This window comes from Octopus bimaculoides, chromosome 9, assembly GCF_001194135.2.
Source record: "Octopus bimaculoides isolate UCB-OBI-ISO-001 chromosome 9, ASM119413v2, whole genome shotgun sequence".
Taxonomy (NCBI): domain Eukaryota; kingdom Metazoa; phylum Mollusca; class Cephalopoda; order Octopoda; family Octopodidae; genus Octopus; species Octopus bimaculoides.
In genome coordinates this window covers 10964723-10970570 of record NC_068989.1, presented here as the reverse complement: position 1 = coordinate 10970570, position 5848 = coordinate 10964723, and the positions used below count along the sequence as shown (strand labels likewise).

At 36.3% G+C, this 5848-nt stretch overlaps 2 non-coding genes across 2 annotated transcripts; one reads left to right on the top strand and one right to left on the bottom strand.

Moving 5' to 3' along the window:
• On the bottom strand, positions 1 to 74 carry Trnai-aau (transfer RNA isoleucine (anticodon AAU)). The gene has a single exon. It is a non-coding gene; the product is annotated as a tRNA-Ile (tRNA).
• Positions 75 to 771: 697 nt separating this feature from the next.
• Positions 772 to 845, top strand: Trnai-aau (transfer RNA isoleucine (anticodon AAU)). The gene has a single exon. It is a non-coding gene; the product is annotated as a tRNA-Ile (tRNA).
• Positions 846 to 5848: the final 5003 nt, after the last annotated feature.

The window sequence follows — 5848 nt, the reverse complement described above, 5'->3', positions numbered from 1 at the left end:
TAGCCAGAATGGGGATCGAACACACGACATTCGCGTTATTAGCACGACGCTCTAACCAACTGAGCTAACCGGCCGCTCGAGATTCAAGAATCTATCTATCTATGTGTGTGTGTATGTGTGTGTGTATATGTGCGCGCGCGCGTGCGTGTGTATGTGTCTGTTTGTCTGGCTTTGTGTCTGTGTTTGTCCCCCACCCACCGCATTACAACCGCCGTTGGTTTGTTTCCGTCTCCGTAACTTAACTGGTTGACAAAAGGGAACGATAGAATAAGTACCAGACTTAAGAAGTACTGGTGGGGGTGGGCGGCTATGGTCGATTTGTTCGACTACACCGTTCACGGCAGTGCCTCCAGTACAGCTGCAGTCTGAAACAAGACTGAAAGAAATAAAAGATAAAAGAGGTTTCATGAACGTTAAAACATAAAATGTTATGAAAGAACGCGATAAGAAAATATATTGAAACAAACCATTTGACTAAGGAAGAAAGGTATATATGCAGCAATGCTTTCAATGGTTTAGAGAGAGAGAGAGAGAGAGAGAGAGGATAGACATATAAATCAGTTAGCGAGAGATTTATAACAAAACGTATTTATTTTGATGTTCGAAAAATGTATGGCAAATCATTTTTAAAAATCTACATTTAAAAATCCTTCATCCAGTAAAGCTTTGCTGCCCAGAAAGATGTCTTCCAGTTACAAAGCTCTACTCTTATCTGAACAAGTGTAAAACACATGTCATATGTATAATATTTTTAACGTCTCCTTATCGTCTGGCCGGTTAGCTCAGTTGGTTAGAGCGTCGTGCTAATAACGCGAATGTCGTGGGTTCGAGCCCCATACTGGCCATATAACTTTTTGTTTGCTATTTCTAAATCTGACCTATGTTCTAAATCTGTCTTTCGCCAACATCACCTTATTTTTCGAATTGGATAAGGAAATTAAAGACTTCTGATCAGTTTTATTATTTATATTTTTTATCTTTTACTTCTTTTCGTCATTGAACTACGGTCATGCTGGGGCATCGCCTTAAAGGGTCTTTTGTTGTACAAATCGAATCCAGTATTTATCATTTTATAGTCCAGTGCTAATTCTGTCGGTCTCTTTTGCTGAACTTTCGCTGAGTAACGGTGACGTAAACAAACCGATACCGGTTGTCAAGCAGTTGGAGGAGATGGCAAACATGAACACACACACATACATGACAGGCTTCCACACAATTTCCGTCTATCACATTTATTCACAAAGCATTGGTCGATCCGGAGTTATAGCAGAAAACACTTTCCCAAGGCGCTGCACAGTGGGACTGAAACCGAACCCACGTGGTTACAAAGCGAGTTTCTTAACCACCCTCCTGTTTGCCACGAAAAAAGATGGAGAAAGACAGAAAGCTGAAATGGAGTGATATTAGCAAAAAGTAGAAACACATAAAGTTAGATAAGAGCGGTAAAAGAAAAATTCGAAAATATATTTGGAGGATGTCAAATTGTTTTTTGTTCTTTCATCTTTCTTTCTCTTTCTATTTGCCAATCTCTGGAATAGTGGAACAGAGAACGGCGGAGAATGAGGGACACACATGAAGAGAAGAACATAGATGGAGAGAGATGAAAGTAGAATGCTAGCGACGGATGTTCACATTTTCATCGCTATCTCCTATGGCAGCTTTTTTAAAACAGTCATCAGATTTCGATGTTTTGAACGAACATATAAATGAATGAACAGATAAATAAATAAACAAATACATAAATAAATAAACCAAAATATTTTTTGGCCTTCCATCTCGTCACACACACACACACACACACACACAAACACTCACACACACACACACACACACACACACACACACAGACAGTGCTTCAGCTCGTCATGTATTGACAAAAACGTTATGTCTGTTGAGAGTAAATGGGCAGGGGTACAAAAACGAGGGAGCACCAACATAGTATTTCAACCCGCTAGAAATAGCAGCCATATCTGCCTCAAATCACATCATATTCTTTTATGTATGCTTATATGTATCATATCGTATTATCTAATTAGTGTTTATATATGCTTTTACAGTACAACGTTGAAGGCATTTATATTATACCTAGACCTGGTAGAAATAACAGTCAAATCTCTCTACGCTCCAGCATAGCCATATAGCTGAAACCGGCAAAAGAATATGCGATATATACGTATAAATCTCTGTGATAGTTATAGCTAGACTTGAAGGAAATAGCAGCCAAATATCCCTATAATCACACCATACTACTTTAATATGTATAATATATGTATGAGCCAACAAAAGAGATCTCTATATGATAGTTCTGAAAGCTACTTCGTCGGTTACGACGACGAGGGTTCCAGTTGGTTCGACCAACGGAACAGCCTGCTCGTAAAATTATGTCAATAATTTGATGTCAATAAATACTAACGCGCTTAATGCATTGCTTTGACCATGGCTCTATAAAAAACAAACAAACAAACTGGTACTCCGTCAGTTACGATGACTAAGATTCCAGTTGATCCGATCTACTGAACAGCCTGCACATTCATTTAACGTGCAAGTGGCTGAACACTCCACAGACACGTGTACTTTTCACATAGTTCTCAGAGAGATTCAGCGTGGCACTGAATATGACAAGGCTGGCCCTTTGAAATACAAGTATTACTCCTTTTTGGCAGCTGACTGGACTGGAGCAACGAGAAATAAAGTGTCTCGCTCAAGGGCACAACGCGTCGCCGGGAATTGAACTCACGACCTTACAAATAGTAACTAAATCACCATAACCCCATATCCTAATATCTAATGTAGAAACATATGCCTGTATTATCCTTTATCAGACAAATCCTCCTAAAATCTCACACTAAGACCATATGTACATATGAGAGAACTCGTTGTGAAGACAAGATGGTACAAGCAGCCAAAACTCCCTCCAATTACAACATATCTTATGTATGCTTACAATCATGTATGAGCCAACGAAGGAGCTCTCTTCATTTCAGATAGACTTGGTAGAAATATCAACAAAGTCTCTCTCAGAGGTCACCATACTCCGCTATGTACAGACGTATATATGCAACAACGAGGGAGTTGGTACGTGGTTGCTAGGCCTGATAAAAATAACAGTTAATTCTCTCTGAAATCAGACCCAACTGTGTTACGTATATACGTATGTCAACGAAGGAGATTTCAAAATGGTTGCTAGCTCTGATGAAAATAGCAACCACATCTCCATAAAATCACACCCTGTTATTTCATGTACACACACACACACACACACACACACACACACATATCCGCCCCTTCAATCTCGCCCCTCCTTTGTTTTGTTTAGGCTTTATGCAACTTTAGCTGTATTTAATCTCATATTCCTTTTATTTCTAAATGTCATTGTTGCCATTGATATAAAGAAAGCAGAGAATATTGTTTATCTCGGGACTTTGAATTGGATAAATGGCTAGGAAATTTTTGCTGTAATTCTTATACAGTTCTATATTTAAGAGATGAGGAATTATGTACATTATTTACATTTGACGGATATTTGTCCTCATCTTGTTTGTTGTTATATATCAGCCGAAACGTTGTGTTAACAACAAACAAGATGAGGATAAATATCCGTCAAATGTAAATAATGTAAATAATGGAATTCTTATGTTAGTGAATTTAGTCATAGATACTATTTTATTAGTTAATTTGTTATGAGTTTCAAAATAAGCGCATTACTGCAAGGCATTACGTTGATACAATGGCCTGGAAGCGCCGATGAAGCTTGATAGTATAAAATGCACGTGTTTTGAATTAGCTATTAGCGACAGGCTCAGCCTTTGTAACGAATATTAATTAACACATTCAATTTAAATTGGATATGCTTATAACGCCTTAAACTGCGATAAACGTCCAGGGAAATCATCGAAATCATCTCTCGTTCCAAAAGCTGATTCTCTCGTTGGTAGCTATCTAATACACCGATAATAGCGGAAAGCTGGCGGGCTGTGTATAAGTTAGCTGTTAATAACACTGGTTGTTTAGCCAGTGTTAAAATATATCGGTTTCAATGATTTTCGAACAGGCATTCACTGTTTGACTGATGATCCAAAGTACGGTGAAATCAGATGATACAACAGTGCCATCCGCGGGTGCTGACAAAATGTCGTCAGCCGATATTATCTGTACTTTTTTAGCATTTATCGTCTATACAAGATAAGTTCTCAGGACGTTTACCGCAGTCTAAGGCATAATAAATAATACAGAATAAGTTTAGTGTGGTAATTAACATATATTTTAATGTTTCCGATAGTACGCATTTTAAAATATTTTTAGGTTGAAATTGTAAAGATAAACTAAGTTTCAACGGTATTCAAACTGCAACTGTACCAGCATTAGACAAAATGAAGTTGGCATCGGCAGAGTTTGAAATTACAACCCAAAGAGCTGGGAACAAACATCATCATATACTTTATGAAACGCTCTAACGATTGTCAATAAAGAACCTTCAATATATGTAGTCTATATGGACAAATACACCCCCCCCCACACACACACAAGCATATACGTATATATTCGTGTATATGTAAATATGTGTGTACGTGTGTGTGTGAGTGTGTATATATACATGTGTGTATATATATATATATATATATATATATACACACATACATACACACACCTATGTACATGTATATATGCATACATATGTATATGTATATATATTCATACATATATGTATATGTTCATATATACAGACATATCTGTATACATATGTATATACAAATATATATGTATATATGTATATATATTTATGTATGTATATATGTGTGTATATATATATATATATATATATATATATAGAGAGAGAGAGAGAGAGAGAGAGAGAGATCGCTCTCTTACCTTTATATAAATGTATGTATATGTTTATATATGTATATATACACATGTACACGTGCGTGTGTGTGTCTGTGTGTGTTTGCGTGTATGTATAAGCCTACATTCTGTACACACACACACACACACACACACACACACACACACACACACACACACACACACACACACACACACACACATTTACGAGTGTGTGCGTTTGTGTGCATGCGTCTGCACGCGCGTGTATAGACATGCAGACAATAGCTTGCAATTGATAAACCGAAAACATCAATCACGGTGTATTACGAAATAAAACAAAAAGAAGAGCAAAACAAAAAACAAAACAAAACAACCTGGAACTAAGCAGAATGAATAAGAAATGCTACCCGCCACCAAAGAAAAAAAAAAGCAACAACAAAAACACAAGCAAACAAAGAAATATAGCATCGAAACGAATTCTTGAAATGAAAGAATGTTTAGAAAGCCGTGAAGCGACAAGAGTATTGGGGAAACTTTCAATAAAAGATGGCTGCATGTTCTGTAGAAGAAGAGCAGATGTTACTTTATATTAAAGTATTGTTAGCCAACAATTGACTTATTTCAGTTGTGGTATTGATTATATTGTTTATGTCTTGGTGTGGATGAGATTGTTTTACTTTTTGCTTACCAGATTATTATTGAAGAATGTCAAAAGATCTGCTGGCTTTTCTTCTCTTCTCGTTGTTGACTGACCGAAGACCGAAGATCGCTGTGAGGAGAAATATGTATGTATGTATGTATGTATGTATGTATGCATGCATGTATGTGTATGTATGTGTGTGTATATATATATATATATATATATATATATATATGTAAGTATATAAGTATATATATATATATATATATATACTTACATATAAGAGACAAGGTGTACGTACACCACTATATATATATATATATATGTATAAATAATATATAAATATGCGTCCTTGTCCCATTCTGTATTATTTATTTATATATA